General features: G+C 42.2%; 1 long non-coding RNA gene across 1 annotated transcript in view; it reads right to left on the bottom strand.

Annotated features, from left to right (window-relative positions):
* Positions 1-254: 254 nt before the first annotated feature.
* LOC140694596 (uncharacterized) overlaps positions 255-18,856 on the bottom strand; it is a 490,643-nt gene continuing 472,041 nt past the window's right edge. The window contains exons 3-4 of the long non-coding RNA XR_012070179.1: positions 2,775-2,942; positions 255-291 (exon numbers count right to left, since the gene is read on the bottom strand). This is a non-coding gene — a long non-coding RNA (uncharacterized lncRNA). The remainder of the gene's footprint in view (positions 292-2,774; positions 2,943-18,856) is intronic.

The following is an 18,856-nucleotide window of genomic DNA, read 5'->3' as shown; positions in this document are numbered from 1 at the left end:
TCATCTGAAAAAAAGCATTTTTAGATGTCTAGTACCACACATTGGAGAAAATACACGAGTACTTACAGAAACAAGTAACTAGGAGACACCGCAGTAGCGTCGCACAATGTGGAACGGGCGATCCTGAATAACACCGCGCAGTTACGTAAGGACCCACAAAGGGAGAGCACCTGCTGTAACAGGACGCAGTCCCCTTCTATTTGTCAGTTGTGTCTTCAGGGCTGAGGCAGTTCTGAGCACGGCCAGTGTCACTGCTGGTGTCTGGATGGATGCCACTGGAGGTAGGGGCACCTGCAAGCCGAGACGAAGAACAGAAATCATCCTCTGCTTTTTCTGTCTTGTTTCTTTGTTACTTTATAAGAGAGGCATAAATAAGATAAACTGTGAACCTTCCCTACTGAAATTTCAGAAATGAAACCGTTTTTAAAGTCTACACAGCTTATATTCTGCCTATAACTGTCTTTTAAAACAGCATCATATTTATTAAATGTTAATTAACTCAATTAACTCCCTGTTGAAGCCTTCTATTAAAGAACATGAAATGCACTACGTAAAAGCACCACGCCTGCAGTGACTACCTTAGCTGTCTTGACGGCAGTGCAGTCAGCACCCACCATCCCGTGGCCCTGAGCTCCTGATGCTGGTAAGAGCACACTGCCGCCTCAGATGGAGAGAAACTGTGAAAGCATTCTCTGAAATGTACAGCACTGACAAAACATAACTGAGAAATCACAGGCTCCTTTGAGGCTGTCATTTTCTGTTCCTGGCCAACCCCGGTCAATGAGCAGAACCACCCCATTCCTGAGCCATGGGACTCACGTGGGAAGCAGTTTTGGAGAAATTTCCAGATATAGAATGTAACCAACTATACATAGAACTCTGACAAAAGAAACGATGAAATACTCTGATTTTGGAAGACAGTCAAAATATTCTCCTAAGCCTTAGTAGCAGGAAAGACTGGGCTTCTCCTAAGCCACTTATTTATTTCACAGCCAGTGAGCATTTCCCATAAACTCTGTTACCCTGTGTCTGGTGGGAGCCTCAGGCACACTCTTGCTGTCCATCTTATAAATGACAGGGCAGAGGTGTGTGTCTCACGTCTGCAACCCTCAAACAGGCTCGCCTCCTAGCCTCACTGTCTGAACTTGGCCCTATTTTCTCACCTGTTTATTTGGTATCTGTTCTTCTCTAAGCTGCCTGAAATGCTTCTTGGAACAAGTCAGAAGAACGAGTGGGTAGAGAAATGGACAGATGGACAGGTGAGAGATGGGCAGACAGACAGAGAGACTCCAAGAAAAGGGGAACAAAGAAAATTTCCTATGCAAAACCCTCTTCTAGTCTGGGAAGAAAACCACCATGGAGAAGTGTGAAGAGGCAGGTAGCTTAGGACTGTTTCTTGGATTCCATGAAATGTCACACCAAGAGACGAGAGGGTAGAAATATAAATAATAAAAGAAAAAAGCATGCATGCTTGAAAAATATATCTACAATATGTACTTACTAAAGAATACATTCAAATAAGCAGGGCCAAATAACACAATCCTTGGGTATTTACAGAAGTGGGAATCCCACCTCCAAACCACAAGGCATCCCTTTGGAGCACTGAGAGTCTACACGGGGCGGTCATAAAGCCGTCTCCGCAAATCCATTCTATCCTGCACTTATGAGGAACGAGCAGCTGTGCTCGGGCTGCCCACGCGCATCATTTACACCCCTCAGCACCTCTACGGGGGAGGGACGCCTAGCGAGCCCCGTCTCTGCAGGACAGAAAACAAGTCCGGGAGAGGCTAAGCCGACCTACCAGTTCTCCAACTCACAGGGCTGGTCACTCCAGAGCAGGACTCGAACTCGGACCCATGTTTGTAACCACAGTACTACCGTCATTTATGTGCTTTTTGTGTGTATAATTCATTTGTTTCCGGCATGAAAGGATATTTAATTAATGTTCGGTTGTCTTGTCTATCTCATTAGCTCACAATCAATCTTTATACTGTTCAATTGTACTCTTTTCCCCTGGAGAAAGGAACGGAAAGAGCAGGGGTCAGAATGAGGAGGGGCTCCATTCTTTATCTGGTACCTCATCTCATCCAAGTCCCCAACGAGGGAGAAGGAGCAAATGTTCTCTTCATCTTTTAAAGAGAGGGCTCCACTGAGGGTGACTTTCTCAATTCCAAAACCAAGGCTGGGGGCAGGGCACATGCAGCAACAAGAGCAGTATCACCTGTAGGAAGGCGAAAAGAGCTCACGGGAGGGCTCCGGTGGTGTGACTCATTTAATTTCAATCGATAAAAAATACCACAGTCTAAAAATACTAGCATGCAATGGATTTGCTCTTTCTTGATATCTAGCAAGTTTCCACAGCCCCCATGTAACATTATCATGTACCAGTGAAAGGAAGAGTCTACAGACAGGGAAAATCAATGCCACAGGCAGGCTGAAAACCAGGCTGGAGGAAAGGAAGAGAAAGGGCATAGTTAAGAAGAGGGGAAAGGCTGAGAAAAAGACATCATCACAAGGACTCTCAAGCATCATCCAACAATCATATAATCATTCATTCAAGAGAGAGTTACTGAGGTCTTATTTTGTGGAAGATTTTACAGAGGGCAAAGCAAGAGCACAGCGTCCATGGTGGCAGCAAGTGGCGGGGCTCAAATACACTTCTGATCCCGGTACCTTGCACACTTGTCCTCAGTATAAAGGCAAAGAAAAAAAAGTAAAATAATACTCTGTAAACTCAACGCATTGCTGAAAAAAATTAAAGAAGACCTAAATACCTGGACAGACACACCACGCACATTCCTGGATCAGAAGACAGCGCTCTTGAAATGGCAGTGCTCCCCAGAGCGATCCATACATTCAACGTGGTCTCGATCACAATCCCAGCAGGCTCCTCTGCAGAAACTGACAGCTTGCTGCTACAATTCATATGGGAATTCGAGGGTCTAAGTGACAAAAACATACTTGAAGAAGAAGAACAACATGAGAGGACCTGTAATTCTCAATATCAAACCTTACAACTGTATCTCCAGGTGAGGTTAGAGGCCATCTTTAAGTTATTATTGTTTTTATCCTTATTTTCCAAATTCTCTACAATGAATATAACTGTTACAATATGAAAACTAAAAAGTAACGTACCTTTTAAAACATGCACACCGATTCATTCATTGGGAAAAAAATATTTTAACTATAAAGAGTTAAACAAATATCTAGTGAGAAAGGACTACTTAAAAAAAAGTGCGTTTAAATTTTTCATAAATTGAAAACTGAAAAGCACAAACACATCAAGTTTCTAGGGAGACCGATGCAACATATTAATAGTTATTTCCATAATTCTAATTTAACAATGAAAACTCAAGAAAGGGAAAACTGTGATTGACAGCCAACTGCAAACACATGGAGAGCAAAGGCCTAGAAATCACAGTTCCTTTAACTCTGCTACTGACTCAATAGGAGAGGAAATTCCTCACTGAGGGGACAGTGGAATCCCATGCATAAGAGAGGATACACTGTACAAACTGCACTAGAATCGGGGGTGATTTTCTTAGAAGAATTCTAAAGTTACAACATTGCTGAAAAAGTATAAAAACACTGACAGACAGATTAAAACACACAGTCATATATATTATATAGAAACATATGAAGTCTGCTCCCATGTTGCATAGAAATACAAACATAGTTGTTCATTTATGGGCACTGATTACTTTATCCCAGGTAGAATATTTCAACTAAAACAAATAATCAATAATACACTCTTCTTGTCAAATTTAGTTGATAAGTTACTCTGCTATGTAACCATAATGTGTATAAGATAGATCTAAAGTTAGTGAAAAAGAGCTTTGTATGGTTTCTTGAACTCTCCTCAAAATTCCAAGCTTAATTTTAAAATAGAACTGAGCAGTATTTCTATATGCTCTTTTCCCTCGTGAAATGAACAACACAGTCTGTTGTCCAAATACTGTCCTTACAATGATTCACGAGCACCGTATCCTAACAAAACTGCTGGACAGCAAGGCACTATCCAGACACTGTGACCAAACAAATGAAACACAAAGAAGACAGTGACCATATTCTGGAGGGCTTATAATCTGTGTCAACACCGGGGTTTTTATTTGATTGGGTTGATTGGGTAGCAAAATGAAATCAATCAGGTACTTTCTTTGAGCATTCTGTAAGTCATGACTGTTTTTAGTGTCATGAGCAGGAGAGACTTAAGCATGAATTGATTGGGTCAACTAGCAACAATCATCACTCGAGGGTGAGTAATAAAGAAGTTAACTGATAGCAATGCTTCTGCCTACATGAGACCTAAAATAAAGCTACACTGACCTCTGCAAGGAAAATGAGGTGATGCGGTCCCCAATGAGAAAACAAACTAACAAGAAATCAAAAAAGGAAAGACTTTTTCATTAACGATTCCAGGAAGGAGTGGAGCATGGAGGGGAAGAGCACAGATGCTCGGGACAAACATGAGGGTCTGAACTCCCACAACACTGGGTAGCTGTAACACTGATATGTCAGTGAAATTTTCTGCATCTCAGTCTCCTATCCACAGACTGGGAAGAACAACAGCACCCATCTCCTAGAACGGTCCTAAGAATTAAGTTATTTTATATATAAAAGTTTAAATAAAATACCTCGGATTTTAAATATTACCCCAAAAGCACAAGGAACAAAGAAAACAGAGATAAATTGGAGTTCATGAAAATTTAAAACTTTGCTTCAAAGGACACCATACAGAAAGTGAAAAAAAACACACAGGAGAAAATTTTTTCAAATCATTTATCTGATTAGGAATTTGTATCTCCAAATAAGAAAAAAGCTCCTACAACTCAACAATAGAAAGGCAACTCAATTAAAAAGTGAATAATGGATCTGAAAAGGTATTTTTCAAGGAAAATATACAAATGGCCAATAAGCACAATCAAACGATGTTCAATATCTTTAGCTTTAAGGGAAATAAAGTCAAAACCACTAGGAGAAACCGCTTCACACTCACTACAATAGGTTATAATTAAAAAAGTGTAACAAGCAGTAATGAAGACACAGACTAATTGGAGCTCGCAGCCCTTGCTGGTGAGGACGTAACACAGCGTGGCCACTTTGGAAAACAGCCTGGCAGGGCCTCAGAGAGTGAAATGTTTGGTTTCTGGATGACCCAGCAATTCTGCTCTCTGGGCACACACATAAGAGAACTGAAAAGAAATGTCCACATAAAAACTCCTACAGGAATATTCACGGCGCCATTATTCATTACAGCCAAAAAGCAGAAACAAAAAAAATGCCTATCACCTGATGAATGGGTAAACAGTGGGTCCCAGCCATACAGTGGAATATAATTCAGCAATGGCAAAGCATAGAGTACTGACCCAGGCCGCAACGTGGACAAAAATTGAAAACGTTACTCAGTGTGAAAGAAGTCAGTCACAATAGACGGTTCCATTTACTTGAAATGACTGGGTTTACATGAAATGTCCAACACAGGCAAATCCACAGAGAGAGAAGAGTGGCTCCTTGGGGCTGGGGGAGGATGGGGAAAATGGGAAAGACTGCTTATGCGTACGGGGCTTCCTGTTGGGGGGATGAAAATGTTCTAAGATTCACTGGGATGCACAATTCTCGGCATAGGGTAAAAACCGCTGTATATGTTAATGGGTGAATTGTATTAAAACTGTTAAGAACAAAAGCCACCTCGGGCCAGTACCTTCCCATAGTAAATGCAAATTGCGAGCTTTTATTACAGGAAGAAAAACTGCCCTCAGCATGAAAGCAGGAGATCAGCAAATGTGAGTTAACTGAAATTGGATAAGAGCATTTCACTTGAAACAGTTGCTGAGTGTACATGAAATATTCACAAATAGGAAAATCAGTTTGACATCACGAAGAAGCATTCTGCTTCAAATGATGATCAAGGATTCGGCAAGCCCAGCTGCTAGAAATGACCAGAGAAGAAACCTGGTTCTTCAAACAAGCACCAGAGCCAACAAGGAAATGGTGGTGAGGAAAGCAGGTGGCCGAAAATCTGGAACAGTTTGCTACAAGTAATTACTCCACTGAAAATTCAAAAGTAAAATGAAAATGATGCAATGCTGTGTTGACCTCGCATGAATGGGCTTCCTCCGGTGCTCCACAGTTCTGTTATCCCGAATGAGAGACTCAGGAGTATCAGCATGGCTCCTGGGAGCCCCAAGTGACTGCCCACCAGCACGCTGACCACCATCACATCTGCCAGGGTTGAATTGTAGAGAAGAGACCAACTTCTGAAAGGCACAGGAAATGTTGACAAGGGAAGAAAAGGCTGTGGTCAGTCCTGGGATAGAGGCCCTGTGAGCAGAGGCCAGAAGGCTGCAGGTGAACCACAAGGAAGCAGATCTCAATTATGTTCTCTCTCTCCCTCCGGTAGGAGAGATAAAACTGCATCCTTCTCACCTGGAACTCTGAGTTCTGGCTGGCAGAAATCTTACCGACACGGAATGATTATTCAAGACAGTGGAAAAAGTCCAGAAATCGATAGGGAGTAGGGAGCCTACTCCACGAGCCTCTCAAATTCTCCCATATTTATTGTGTTTAATCAAAGGAAATAGTCATTAACAGTTGTGTGATAGTAAGCAGGAACTTGGGCAAAGTCTGTATGAGACAGAGATTGTAGAATCCACCAGGAGTGCATAGTCTTAGTGTATCTTTAGGGAAGTCATGGGGTGAGAGGAACAAAATACATTCTTTAGATATGTGAATTACAAAGCAGACAACCAGACCAGCCAGGTCCTTGTTGTGGGGGTAACAGACTATCCAACAGCACACAAGCCCAGCTTTTATAGCTGAGGTCCTGGGTCCTTGCTTTGCAATGAGCAGAGTGCTATCTAAAACCTCAACTATGCAAGCAAAGCATTGTCTCTGCTCTTTAAGGCAAGGAGACAGGAGTGAGGATGCACAGGCCCCTGCTTGCAAAGCAGTTACTAAGCATATTTTTTCTTCTTAAAGTTGACAGGCGGCTGGGGTCTGTTACAATTTGTTAACCCAATCAAGGGCTCCCAAATGGAACCATTATGGAGAACACCCTGGGATGACAAATCCTGGTTTTGGGTCATTTCCTGCCAGCTTCAGCCACTCTAGCAGGGTCTAGGCACATCCCTGAATAATGATCCCACAGAACCACCCACATTCTTAACTCCTGGTGCTTGAAACTTAATTTTAGCTCTACACAATTTAAGTAGAAAAGTTTCAGAAACAAAAGATATTATATAATTTTTATAGCTCATCATAGGACTGATTTTTCTTATTGCTCTAAGCTGCTGCTACTTGGTAAAGCACCTAACTCTGCAGGTGAATTCAATACTTTCCATTGTGCATAACTAGCCAGTTTGGTCTCGCTAACTTCTATTGGTCAAATACCGATACACTTAATTGATTTCATTTTTCATCAATTTCAACCGGGAGGAGAGGGAGTGTCACTCTTTTCCTCAGCCCACCCTCAATTCTTTTATCATCAGCAACTCAGGCCTCCTGAAAACAAGACAAAGCATTTGTTTCCCTTCTTCTACACTTTCCACAAACCCAACAGAAAACATCAGCCTGAAGATAGAATTCAACACAAATGTTTAAACAAAAATCTATAAACCTGAAGTATTTCCATCTCCGAATCATGATACACAATGACATGAGAATAAGTGTGTCAGGCACAAAGCATGCGTGAGCCTAACCACCTGATATATATTCTTCAAAGGAAGGAAGGTTTTCGTATGTTTTATTATCACTCTTTGTCATTGTTTCTGATTAAGCCAAAAAATAGTTTATGAAATAATTTAGCACTGCAATAACAGATTTTTGTTGTATCAATTACAGAAGACATTCAGAGGGGATGGGAAAACCCACCTCTGTAAAAAATGCAAAATATCTTCCCCTGTTAAGAACACGTATACAAAATGCAACAGAGAATTCAAATTCTTGTGGAGAGGAGCAAAAGCCACAGAACCAAAGCAAAGTAATACTATGAGTGAATTCAAAATTCACTGGACAAACATGCTCAATGCATTCAATGAATTTTAAAGGCACACTGCAAAACATTCACTTAATGATCTGCAGGCTAGAGGAACAATTTCACTCTTTAACAGACAGCAGAAACCAATAGGGTGCCCCACCAAACTACGACCAAAGAACAATCAGGTTTTTAAAAGTTCTGACAAATCAACATGTTCTAAAGATCAAAATCCAAAAATTTTAAACATTCATAATGTTTCACCATAATGTTCACCACAATGAAACAAGCACTTAAAAAAACAAAAAACCCAAAGAAACTAAGCACATAGATCATGTACCTGGATCAATGAGCACTTCATGTACCACTGGAAGAAAGAACAGGCTATAGCCTTTTACTTGAAAAATAAAACTACTTTCAAAGATAAACGCTAACACACATTTCATCATTCATGTTGTCTTGAAAAACCTGAGGCCCTTGTATCTGATTAGAAAAGCAATTCTGAGTAATAGTATGTTACATTTCAGTGCCAGTTTGCTTTAGAAGAAAAGAGAAAAGAAAAGCTACTGTTTCTCATATCCTGCATAAAGTGTGAAGTGCCTCCTTGCCTCTTTCTCCTCCCGTTTTCTAAGCTCATGCTCCACAACACTTCAGAAACAAGTATGAGAACCACTTATTCCCACCAATATGCCAAATGACAAAAGAAAATCAATTTATTTTTGTAAATATATGCCTATACCTTGAACTGGAGGAGAAAGGTATCAAAGTCTATATGGAAATTATTTCTACCTTCCTGAAATCACACACACAAATGTTCACACAGACACAGACACATACCCCCTGGATTACTGGGCACTTCAAAAGCTTAAGACTTACAACTTCTAGAAGATAACTTTGTAGTTAGTTTAAAATACAAAACTGTCAGCTTTTGAAAGCCTTGATCATCTGCTAAACCATCCAAATATCAAAGAGACCCAATTAGCCTTTTCTGTAGAATGTAATTTCCCATGATGGCAAAACAGACCCTAAGAAGTTCTGGATCCAAGTCTTGTGTTTATCACTAGCTACGATCGTTTTTAAGCACATTAACAGATTCAGAAATGTATGTCCCAACAACATTTATTCTTATTGAAATAGTATACGTGTTCAATTGCCTATACAGAGACTAGGTCCCATGATGGTGTTTAAGAGCTCTTTTGTGTATTGCAATGTGTATTTTTAAGTGCAGACAAGGAGAGTGGCTATTACTCAGTTGTAGAGCACCTGTTTAGCATGCACAATGTCCTGGCTTCAGTCCCCAGTACTTCCAAAAAATAAATAAAAATAAGGGCATATTTAAAAATAAGAATAAAGTTATAAAAAATACAGACTAAAAACCACTGCAATGTAAAAGCCACAATTACAATAAAAAAAAAGTGTTTCTATCAAATATTGACTATATGCCAATCACAGAGACAACCAGAAATCATACCTGATAACCATCACGTGTGATTCTCAGCAACCCTACTAAGTAGACATGGATGAGAAACCCGGCCCTGCGGATGAGGAGACGGGGCTCGGAGTAGCCGGGGACGCTGACCGTCCTGCTCCCCGGGACACCGCGTCAGCCCAGGGCAAGCGCTGACGGAGCTGCACAGAGGGGACTCCCAGCTGCATGGAACCTTGGGGCACTGGGGAGTCCCAGAAAACACTAAAAATTGTTCAGTGAAAAACCAGCTCAAATATATTACACTGTGCCACATCCTTTAAACAGGGAACATGACTGAGACCGTTTTGATGCCTCCGTGTCCTTTCTGTCATCATCAGTTACTTGCCCGCTCAGCGCAACCAGTGATTAACTGGACCCCATATGAACTGCACTCAGATGGAAGAGCTTTTAAAGTTGTTTTATGAAGTTTGTAGGACTCTGTCTATGCCTCACACAGGTGGTCATCCATCATTTCTCACCGGTGTGGATGTACCACCTGAAATCACTCCTTTCTGCTTTTTAAAGTCCCTTCATCTACTCCAGACTTTTCAACAGCAAAGAAGAAGCTCAACCACACACAGTGGACAGCTTCTCACCAAATGGACTTGAACAGCCCATCAGACTTCCTGGAAGCCCTTTTCTTCTATTAAACCCACTATCAGGTACTTCATCATTTTCTGATTAGTGGACTTGGCCTCTGACTGGCCTACTCAGAGAGCTCCCAGCCTCACATCCGGGTGTGGGATAGGACCCTGCTGTTGGGGGAAATCAGTGCGGAAGGCGGACATACTCCAGTCAGGACTGCATGGGTAGAAGTGCCACAACGTGCTCAAAAATTATGCAGTCAGCACCCCTGGGCTCCCATGGACTGGTTTCACATTAACCAAACTCATGAGACACTGATGCAAGAAAACCAGAAACTTAACTTATTAATGTAACAGAAGATGTGAAACTATGAACCAGGCTGCAATATCAGAGCTCAACCATGAGTACATTTTCTCCTCAACGGCCTAATCACGGGCAGGCAGTCACATGGCAAGCATGGACAGAAGCAGAGCAGGAAGGGTTTCTAGATTAACTCAATGGACTAAATTTCTGTTATACGAAAAGTTCTACTGCCTGGAAAACAATTAACGCTTATCACGGTGCACTCTTTGTGGACAGTGGCCGATACTCGACTGTGAGCACCTGTGTAACTCTCCTTTCTCTGTCTTTCTGGGCTAAATGATGCACAGAGGTACAGAGATCAAGGCATGCAGGTACATCTAAACAACCAAAGCTCATCTCTGTGAGCCTCAAAACCAGACAGCCAGGGTTAAAATACCAGCTCTGCCACTTACTAGTTTTCTGACTTTGGCCAAATTACTTACCCTCTGTGTGCCTCAATTTCCACACTGTAAAACTGGGATAACAATCAAACCTTCCTTACTCGCTTGTTGAGAAGATTGAAGGATTCATTTCTGTAAAACTCTCAGAAAAGAATGCAGCACATTTTTGGTGCTCAACAAACGTCAACTTAATATTAAAGTGATTTACAAGTCTCCCTTCTAATCATCTTCTGTGTTTCCTGGCTAGACTAAGTCCCAAAGGAAATCCTTATTTCTCCTTTTATAAACTCTTGGGGAGCAGCCTTCTGTTCCATCCCACCACCAGTTTAAACTGAATTAGGGGATGCCTCCTCCCCACTCCTCTGGGCCATGGAGAGTGCTTCTCCCTTCACAACCCTGACCCCTGGCCCACAGCTAGCCCTCGTCACACTAACAGAGTGAGTTGTGATTCCGGGGAGACAAGCAAGGCATATGAAACCCTTACTTTCCCTCCAGTGTTGGCCACCATTGGGAAGCAACCGGGATGCTCAGCTCCATGGCAGGACAGCCCTGTGCATGATGGGGCACATCCTCTCAAGGGAAGGCTCGCTGTGGCCCAGAGATACCTGCGACAGGGTGAGTCTCTACTTCTGGGACACAGAATCATGACACGCATTTTCCCAGAGCCCTGAAGTTCATGGAGAACGTGGCTTCATCAGTAACAAAGAACACATTTATCGCCTGCCTAGTCTTTTGTGTCATCTCTCAGTTGGCTGCTGGAGACAACATGTGTATAAGTATTGGATCCCCTTAAGCCCCAACATATATAAAGTAACAAAAAATTCTGTGGCTTAACGTTGGTTCAGGGCGACTGTGTAACAGTTCTAACTCTGCTAAATGCTAAATTATGGGTATAGGAACTATGGAACCTCCTCAAATATCTTTCATCATAAAACCAGCTTTTCTTATTTTCCTGTTTCTTAGTAATTGCCAAAGACCATAAATGATGGCTTCACAGAAAACAGCAGCTAAAGTTTAAGAGCCCTCTTGACATACACACTGTGGGAAACACTTTACATAATTTCTAATTCTCACAATTCTACAAAGCAGATACCAGCGTCCCCATCTCACAGACGAGGGAAAAACTCAGAACGAACTGACTCAGGCTCACGTGGCTCAGTGGCAGCACGTGCACGCAAACCCAATTCAAAACACTACACCCCTTCGTATATGTACCAAATCACCTCCCACCAATTAACAGACAGCGGCGGGGTCAATACTCAGGGAACTCAATACACTTTTCACCTTTAAGGTGTTCCAGAGGCCACTTCTAGCTCTTTTTTAAAATCCTGGCTCACTGGTTTCTAACACTGGAAGCAAAGTCAGATTTTGCCACTGTTTGCACAGCAAGTCTGAAATGTTCACAGCGAGATGACAGAATAAAACTAAGATATAAGCAGAGTAATTTTTACACGTAGAGAGACACAATGGAAATTGTGCTATTCTGAAGCGTTAAGCAAAGATATCAAAATAAAATCACGTTGTTTAAGCCTTCTTTGACAAACAGGAAAATTAAGACTGTAAGAAGGTGCATCTGTGCCACCTATGGCTAAAAAGACCTTCCAGGTTGCCGGGAAAGATGCAACACAAAAATTGCCTGTAGGATCAGAAACGAGAATCAGGTAACTAAAAGCTTACGTACCACATACTACACTTTGATTCGGGGGAAGGGAGGGGTATACAGTATTTAATCTGATATTGCTAATAGTCCTGAATATAAACAGAAGACATAGGCTCATGGAAACTCATCTTAAAAGAGGGAAGAATACAGTCCAGCCACTTCATTTTACAGGAGGGGAGACTGAGACCTGGGATCTGTCCTCCTGGCAATCCGCAGCAAATCTCTCCTAGGCCTCATGTCTTGCACTGTAGCAAAAACCAACAGATCTGTACTACGCCTACATTCATAAAAGTCACGTCTGTATTTTTCCAACAGCAGGTTATCTAAGTATCTTGCAAAATACTTCTCAAAGAGCCAGGATATCATACAAGTTTGTTGAAATACAAAAACATTCATTTACAAAATAAAACAGCATGAGCTTTATTCTCTCTATTAAAAAAGTGACACGTCAAATCAATGTTTTGATATTTTAAACCTGTTAAGAGTGCAGGAAAAAAAATCAAAATTTTCTTTAATCACAAAATAGAGAAGCTTACTCCCTGAAAATGATCAATGTGGACTTTCCTAAACTTAATGGATCTGTTCAGAGTCAGACGAATTTAAATGTCTGAGTGGATGGTTACACGGCAACATGAATTCTGAGTTGCAACAATACATATGCTGAGTAAATAACCTTCAAGGTCATCTGCTTAAGGCAATGTAACTAGTCCCTGTCTCACTGGAATGTTACAGATTTCATTAAAACTTCATACTGCACTAAAAAAAGAACCCTTGTTTCTTTAAACCATTTTCATATATATCATATATATACATATTGAATATGCATCAGAAATAAGCCACCCTCTTTAGTATTCAGAGTTGATCCTTCTAAACTATCTGTCATTGTGACAGCATATTTTTATTAAGCACCTCTTGGGTGCTTTGTATACAAGGCGTCTAACTCTCACAGTCAGACAAGGTAAACGATAGTACTCAAATTTCACAAATGACGAAATGTGCTTAAGCCATGAAAACAACTAACATATTCATCATCAGGAAAGAAAAGAGTAAGGATTTTACGTACAATAGTCTCTGACAATCTTTTCTTCCATACTAAGACTACATAAAACCAATTCAGTCTTTGTAAGTATTTCTGACAATAAGGGCCACTAGAGAAAAACAAGTAACATCATTAGCAATGGTTGGATTTTCAAAGCCCACTTCTCTTTTGCACTATAATTACTTTTAATGTTTTGCTGTTAGTGCTTACAGAGCACTAAATTTAAAAAAAAAATACTAAATTTTTAAGTAACTACCTGAAAATAAAACATTTGTGAAAATGTACAATTTTAACTTATGCCACTCTGTCTCACTTTCTCACTGGTGTCTCTCCTTTCAAGGCCTCATCAGGCTGAGATCACAAAAATCGGTCATTTATGGGCTCAGAGGAGTTCGGGAAACAACTCAACGGGAGGATGATTAGAGGAGCAATTAAGAATGCATCCTGTGCAGCCAGGGTTCCAGCACCGAGCTACCCACCGCCAGCTGCGTGTGATTTGGGACAAGCTGGCCCATCTCTCAATCCCTCAGCTGCAAAAAAGGAGACACTGATACCTACCCTCCAACACCTGCTATGAAGTAAAACTTGAGGAAGGTATTTTAGCCTTAGGTAGGTGACCACTTACAGTGAGTTTGGTCATTATGATGATGAGGATGGCTGTTAACAAATTAAGCTAGACCAAAAAGGAGAAATCACCATAAAGGAGAATCATTTTAAGTCAATGAGCATTTCCTTTTGGATGGATTGCAGAATATTCTATTGATTTTTTTATTAAACCAAGTTTTGTCCATTAATTATAGATTTACAGGTTCATGGACAAGTCTCCAGAAAAAGAATTAGAGGCCTCTAACCTCTGAATATTAAGAAAGTAAAGTTTAAAAAAAATCAGGGGGGAGATTATACCTCATTTGGGAGAGTATGTGCTTAGCATGCATGAGGCCCTCAGTTCAGTCCCCGATAACACCATTTTAAAACTTTTTTTTTAAGAAATGGAGAATTACAGCAAAAAATGGAGGAATACAGAATTTTGTTAGAGACTCAACTCAGATTTAAGATGGGGAAAAAACATCTATTTCTGAGTGTGAAGGAAAAGCCCAGCTGGGCTAACAAGCTAAGTCACAAATCTAAGTGTGATAAGTGTCATTTTACTGATATAAGTTCTGCTGGGCTAACTTGTAAATCTAAAGTTTAGTGTCAGTTTACTGGGCTAACAAGCTAACTCGTAAATCCAAGCTCAACTAGCGTCAGTAACGTGATCTGTTCCAAATTGATAAGCTCCAGTGTACTGATTCCTTGCTTTATGTTGTTTCAACCTTATTGGCTAATAGCCCCATACTTGTAATTAACCCTATAAAACCTCATGTGCACGTCTTGGAGGTGCTCAGAGCTTCGGAGCAGAAGCCCCTCTGAGCCCACCGGCGTAATAAATCTGAGTACTCCAACCCTCCGAGTGGTGCTTGTTTCTTGGCTGGCCTGTCATTTCCGTAACAAGAGGAAATCTTGAGAACTATGTAAACTGGATCTGAGATGTCTAGTCTTTTAACATTATTCGCGAATTCATATTACCAAGTCTTAAAACTACCTGATAACCCACAGTGGTGATAGTGATCGTAACAGCTGCCAACGCGGATCGAGCTCTGGCTAGGGCTGCTGTTCTGACATCTCTGCCCCTGAGGCCTCACCAGGCTGAGAGCACTAAATCCGGTCATTCATGAGCATCTCGTGTAAGTCCTACATTTGTGCTTCTCACTCCCCCCTCACCAGCTCCTCTGAGGGAAGCACTGTTATCATCTCCCCCACCCGCAGATAAGGCCACTGAGGCACTGAGACTAAACCAGTTCCAAGTCACATCGACATTAAAGGACGTCTGTATTTCTGCTGTTTTGCTTTTGACAAAGGAATCTGAGATATCAATTCAAGGGAGGCTGTTGAATAATCAAGTCTGTCTGGTCTTCACCTCAAAGAGCAGATACTATAAATTCCTGATGTAGGATGAGGCTGCCGCCACAAACTGACTCAGCTTGGAATTAATATCCAAGATGATGCAGTGGATACACGTAAATATTCACGAGTGTCAACTCCGCTCACGGGTCTGGGCCCTTCACTGTATGAACGGGGGTGAAATCCCCACCCGTGTCAGGGAGGAAAGCACGCATCTTCCATGTCTCACTCAGGCTTCACGGGCTGTTTCCCCCCACAGACTGTGCTCAACGATTAAAAAGCTCTCAAGATTTTTACACCGTGCAAAACTGAAAGACATTTCTGCAGATGGAGCAATTTCTCAGGCATAAACCTATTTTGCCTACACTTAGCAAGGGGGAAAAAAGAAACATGACTCTGCAAAGTCTCTGATCCTCACCACTCACAGGAGTAGAAATGCCACAGCACAAGATGACACTTCACATTGCAGGGTGAGAAAAAGATAAAGCCGCCCCAACAACAGGCACTCCCAGAGACAGCACTCAGCAGTCTTCTGCACACTCACGGTTGTGCAGCCCTCACCACCATCTATTTCCAGAACACTCCATCATCCCAAAAGAACCCCCTGTCCACTAGTAGTCACTCCCCATCCCCCCTCCACCAAGACCCTTGCAACCAACACCTGCTCTCTACCTCTGCATGTGCCTATTCTGGGCATTTCAGATCACTGAAATCAACAATATGTGGCCGTTTCTGTCTGGTTCCTTTCACTTAAAATGCTGTTATCAAGGCTCGTCCATTTTGAAGTGGCATCAGCATCTCTCTCTGTTTTTTTTTTTTTTTTGAAAACGTTAAAGTTTATTAGAAGGTGGTAAGTACTATCAAAAAGAGTAGAGTGGAGCATAAGGGATTGGGTTTCAAAGGGAAAAGGGCGGGTTGAGCAGTCAGGGTGGACTTCCCAGAACAGGTGGCCTTTTTCATCTTCCCCTTTATTTTTTTTTTCTTTTTTATTCACTCTTACGTCTGAATAATGTTCCACTACATGGAGATACTACATTCTGTTCATCCATTCAGCAGCTATGTATGGACGAAGTCCAGAAGAATGAATGTAAGAGGTGAGTAGCAGGGATGGCATTTAAGCAAAGGGCAAGATTTTCTTTAAAAAAAAAAAAAGCCAACAAACAGAGGCACAAGGAAATTCAGTGAGTTTCTGAGCAAAGTGAATGCTTGCTTCGGCAGGACTACCGTGCAGGGCTGGGGCGGATATTGGAAGGAATCACGGTGAGGGAGTAACCTGAGAAGACGCCCCACTGCAAGCAGCTCAGCCAGTTCTCCTCCCTCATCCTGTATTTTTAGAGCCATGTTTCTGTGTTTCTCTTACTTCAAGTAATAGCACTTTAACTACACATCTGATCATCTACATCAGACCACCTTACCTCCAAGCCACAGAAAATCATTCACTGACCGGAGCAGCTCCAGGACATAACAGTGATGGATCAGGGAGTCCTGCAGCATTCCATCCTGCAGGCACAAACCCCACATGTGCCCCGTTGATGTCCAGAAAATAAAATGCATGGAAATTTCTCACTGCTGGTACACGACATCTGCCCCTAAATTGCCCCAAAATCTTGCTGGCAAAGCACTACTCAACCCTCTCACAACAAAACAAACAAACAAGCAAACAAACAAACAAAACAGCTAAGAAGGCAAATATAGGCCCTTCCATTGAAAACCAGCAACCATCAATGTTAGTATCTCAGCTGGAATGCTCCTGACTTCAAAAACCACTGCGCAGTTACTTTTTAAACGTGAAAGGCACATATGAATTCCACGTAGATGATATTACAGAAGGATTTTTCTTTTCAAAATTTCCAGTTGCAACATTAGCACAAGAAAGTTTATGTTTCAGCTTTCAAAAAATCAATTATCTTCCACTTTCTTAATGTTGATCCTATTATTATTTTTTAAAGGGAGCTATGCTGCATATTATAAACCAACTCTTTGGCTTCTGTAATCAAGACCTTTATGACCTCACTATTTCAGAGCAAACTAATGATGCTTTGAGAGGTGGGGCCTGGGGCGCTCACTAACAGCTCTTTAAATACTGATAAGGATGTGCTATTAAGTAATGCAAACGCTGTAACTCCACATTAACTCAGAAACCAAAGAAACTACACCAAAGCCTTACTTTATCATTTTTATATATTCCTATTCTTTTGAATATTAATGTTCTTAAAAGATATGTTTTTTTTGAGGAAGACAACAGCTGTATTAATTTTCTTCTCACCAAGAACGCAATTTTTATCAAGAATAAAACCCCTATGGAATTCCGAAAGACGGGACGTTTCTAGCTAAGTGAACATGCAGAACAAACCTAAATCCTATCAGATCTCACTCCAACGAGCTCAACAAATTCCTGGGCTACCCTGAAACTTAGCTCTTCTATTCCAAATGTTGGCTGAGCTAAGATAATCACACAAGGCAGGGAAGGAGAGAAGAGGAAAGTCCACCTAGCGGCCTCCATCTTTTTACTTCCAGCCAAAAGGCGCCGCTAGGGCGGCCCCGCTAACAAGCCCTCCCCATAAGGAAATCCGGCATCCACACTGCCCCTGCAGTTCCCAAGCAGCCCCGACGCCCCTCTCCCACGGGTCACCTCCCAGCCTGTGAATGGTCTTCTAATGACCCCCCCAGTTGGTGGCACCCTCCCCCTCTTCCCTGCTACACACACACACACACACACGCACACACACACAGAGCCAGGGCAGCCTGCCCAAAGCACAAATTTGATTACATCATCCCCACTTCAAACCCTTCAGAGGCTCCCTGGTGGAGTTCTAGCCGCACCCCCGACACTTCTCGCCCAGCTTCACCTCAGTACCCAGGTCCCCAGAGACCTCAGGGGCCCACTGACCTGCTCCTACTTCCCACTTGCCTCCAGGCTCATTTTGAATGTTTCTCAAGGAAGCCTTCCCTCCCTCCAACCTCCGCACTTTGTTCCTCTCTTCCAAGAACATTCTAGGTTAAGTCAACTTCTGACACTGCTAAGCTCCCAAGAAGCAAATACATTTTGCTTACTAATGTGGGTCCACCCTCTCTCCCCTAGACACTCAGAAGTGCTAGTGTTATGAATAAATGAATGACGGGGTGGGTCTCAAAGGGAGAGACATACCTGCTGTCGCCCGTCCCGACCCTACTTTCTGTAGAATATCAGAAGCAAAACCAGAAGTACCTTTCCTGAGGGTCACTTCCTGCTGACACCCTTCACTGCCTCCTGTGACAGGTCTAGTAAAACCCAAACTCTTCCAAAGCCCTCCACCCTAGGCCATCTCCAGTGTCCTCCCCAGCAAGGCACCCTCCACCCTGGACCACACAAGACACTCTCCCCGAGTCCCCACCCCACAAGCCTCCAGGCCTCTGCCCAGGCTGCACCTGCCACGTGAGCCATCCTCTTGATGCCTTCTCCTGACTG

Source organism: Vicugna pacos, unplaced genomic scaffold (assembly GCF_048564905.1).
Source record: "Vicugna pacos unplaced genomic scaffold, VicPac4 scaffold_65, whole genome shotgun sequence".
Lineage (NCBI taxonomy): Eukaryota > Metazoa > Chordata > Mammalia > Artiodactyla > Camelidae > Vicugna > Vicugna pacos.
The sequence above is the reverse complement of the archived record's forward strand: the minus strand, read 5'-3'. Positions and strand labels throughout refer to the sequence as shown.